The following is a 3,326-nucleotide window of genomic DNA, read 5'->3' as shown; positions in this document are numbered from 1 at the left end:
TATATATATATATATATATATAGTACGACCGCAATGTGGGGATTCTGAAGGAGACAACCAAGAGAAAGCTACATTGATGCAAACTGATGTCAGGAATGCGGGAGGCCTAGACGGATCAGAAGTCGATAGCCCGTCGCTAAATGTGACCTCTCACTTATTCACAGTTACACAACTTTTTCTCCTTCCGTAGTTGGTAGCTTCATCATTTTGGCTGCAGCCTTCATTTCGAGATTCCGGATCAATCGAAGAAAACTTGTTGGCGGGTTTGTGCTTGTCGTGCTGGTGCAGCAGGCTACATGCTGACGCAGCCGCAAAGCTCTGCAGGCATTGATAACAGCAACGCAGTTCACAGCAGCGCGTCTGCACCGCGGCCGCGCACAGTTGCAGGTAATTCTGTTGAGCGTGGTCTTGCGACCACGTCGCTACAAAATCGCGCCTCCGGCTTGTTTTCTGCCTGTGGAAGGGCTGGACTGCGTGTGAACGGCGAACTTGATGGATGCAATGATACGACATGGCCGTCCTAGAACATTTGTTGTTCTCTAGATTCTGTAGGATGGATCTGTAGCGAAACGTGTTCTTGCTTGTTTGTCATTAGTGCCGTCAGGGCTTTCGTCTCAGTTTCATGCACCTTTGTTTGCCAGGACACTATTCCCGAACTAAGCAGCTGGGCGTCTATATTCCTAACTGTAAGAAATCAGCCTGGCCGATTTGTGGCAAGTCATTCATTCCAGTCCTTTGCACTGCCAAGTGCGCAACTAGGGGGTGGAGGTACTCGATATCGTATTCTGTACCCCTAAGAGGAGTGGGCCGTTTTCTGTAGTATGCAGAGAGCGGATTTCATCGAAATCTTCAGTTAACTCCTACTGATATGCCTTAATCTCGCTATTCCCACTTCTCCACCACATTTGGACACACTGCGTATTTAGTAATTGTCTACGGTGTTCGGGCCGCCTGGGGTATAGCATTGATCACGCGATCGCTCTTTTCTCGAAGAAAGAGGAGGATTTACGTACTTTCCGTAGGGCCTTTACCGAAAGCTCAGCCTTATTCCCACCGGAACATCATCCCCACCTAAATAACCTGATGAAGATTGAAGAAAATCAACCTTCCGACGGCGGCGGGGTCAACGGCTGGGCTTCTCGCATTGGAGCGAAAGCAGTCTTCCAGTCGAAGAATCCGATTCATGAAGAATGCCTCCATCTTTCCTGACCATTCAGATATGAGCGGTGCCGCGATGAGGGTTCATGGGAGGAACTCGCTGCATGCATGGAAGCTTGCGCCCAACTGAAGGTGCAACCGACAAGCTGAAATGGATTATTGGATTAGGATGATACGGGACTTCTCTACGTTGACCCATATTTCTGTACGTTGACGCAGAATAACATGACACAATCGTAGGCATGCTGTGGGCGAGCCAATCGCCAGATTCTGGTGAGCTGCATGCGCCAGGAAGCGTTGACAGTGAACCTCTCGCCGGTGCCGATAGCATTTGCATCCTGGGGATACAAAAGGGATGAAGTTAATCTCCCTAGAGGAAAGGAGAGGAGCGTACAACACAGTGCAGAGGCTGCCGAAGACGACAGAAAAGAGCGTGCGGTTGGCTCATGAGGATCGCATATTTGGGAGATTGGATCCTGCCAATACCCGAAGAACAGCACAACAGGAAACAGTAAGATGAAGAGTTCGTAGATGTATTTAATAGCAACGAGCTTTCAGCAGGCCTCCCATCCTCTGGGTGGGTGCCCCATGTACCGCACCGAATTCGTTTCTGTCGCAGCCCCAAGGTCTGTTCCGAGGCATACGCGACCTCGACATCGTGACTAAGCAATCAAGGGGCAACCAGACGGGTTGCAAAGAAAGGCAAAACTCAAGTGTCAACTAGCGTGTTTGGACACAGACTAATGCTGGCAGAGAACAAGAGACGGGAGGTGGCCCATGCGCGCCAGCTTCTAGCAGTGTTGACGGCTGAATGGGATATACGCAGAAGCAGTACATAATGGCGCTTTTGTTGGACTTCAGCAACACCAGAAACTGCAGCGGTACCAGCGGTACCCGCAGGAACTCCAACAGCCAGCGATGCAACAGCAGTGGTGCGGCAGCAAGAGACGCAGCGGTTAGACACGCAGCAAGGCGGATGGATGAAAGACAAGTAACAACATGGGCATCCTGCTACACTTCCTGGTGCAGGAGCACGAAAAGAGGCGGAGAGTCTCTCCAATGTTAACCCATGCCTTGCTGGGCGACAAGGCCCACCAGGGCGTGTGGGCGTGGGGCGTGTGTATGCTTGGGTGAGAGGCGTGGCACGTATGGAATGCCGGAAGCTGCTGCGTCTATTTTTTCCTGCATGAAGGTTGGCCACCGAGGGCCAAGAAAGGAGGGTCTTCGATATTAAAAGAGGGTTGCCACAAGCTGGAATATAATGAGAAAAAGCCCTCAGATACCCAACAGAAGTTGACCTCCCTTCTATTCTCCAAGCGTCCTCTGAGCAGCTGCAGAAGGGCCAGGGGATGGAGCGAAGAGGAAGTGGCCTGCCACGAGTTGAAGGACTGCTTGCTGCAACTATTGCACGACATGCAAGCATCAACACTACAACAAGGCCCTTTTGGCTACACTGAAATTCAAAAGCACTTACTAGGCCCTCAGCAGCTAAGATGAGATAAAAGACAAATACACATACGCATTTCAGATTCATGCTTCAGGCACTGTAGTATAACGCTGCAGGGTTGCTAGAGACTGGCGAAAGGTTTGTTGTTGGCGGTGCATATCTATATACATATAAAAACTAATCATGCGGCCATTTAGTCCAGTGCTTAGCTCCCTTACAATTTACTTTTGATTTGCAGTCCTTCAACGTTCATCTTCCAACGACAGCACCTCCTGGTCACACCGACGAAGACCGCGCTGGGCCCCGCATGCAACAGAAGCACAGGGAAATGACCACGACTGCTCGCTGGGGAAAGTCGTAGAAATGCGCAATGCCTGGTTCACAATTTTCACTTTGCAAGAAATATTTATAGTTTGAAGGCTTTCGACTACTGTGTCGACGTCGCACAGCCGTGGGGGGCGCTGGCCTTGCGACGACCAGATTCTTGGAGTTTTGCTGCTTTTTGGAACCACGAGGGACACGGAATTATCTGGGTTATCAATTTGCTTTGATGAGTCGATTCATGTGGCCTGTTGGGTTGTGGAAGCCACTCTCTCGTCTGGCAGGGAATTTTTCAAACATCGTGGATGACTGTGCTGGCTCGTATGCACACGTGAAGGGGCCATTATAATTGTCTGTCCCTGCCAGGGATCAATGATAATTTGGGGGAAGCGGCTCTGCT

The sequence above is a fragment of the Eimeria acervulina genome, genomic scaffold (genome assembly GCF_000499425.1).
Source record: "Eimeria acervulina Houghton genomic scaffold, Eah_scaff65, whole genome shotgun sequence".
Taxonomy (NCBI): Eukaryota; Apicomplexa; class Conoidasida; order Eucoccidiorida; family Eimeriidae; genus Eimeria; species Eimeria acervulina.
Note: the sequence above shows the minus strand (reverse complement) of the source record.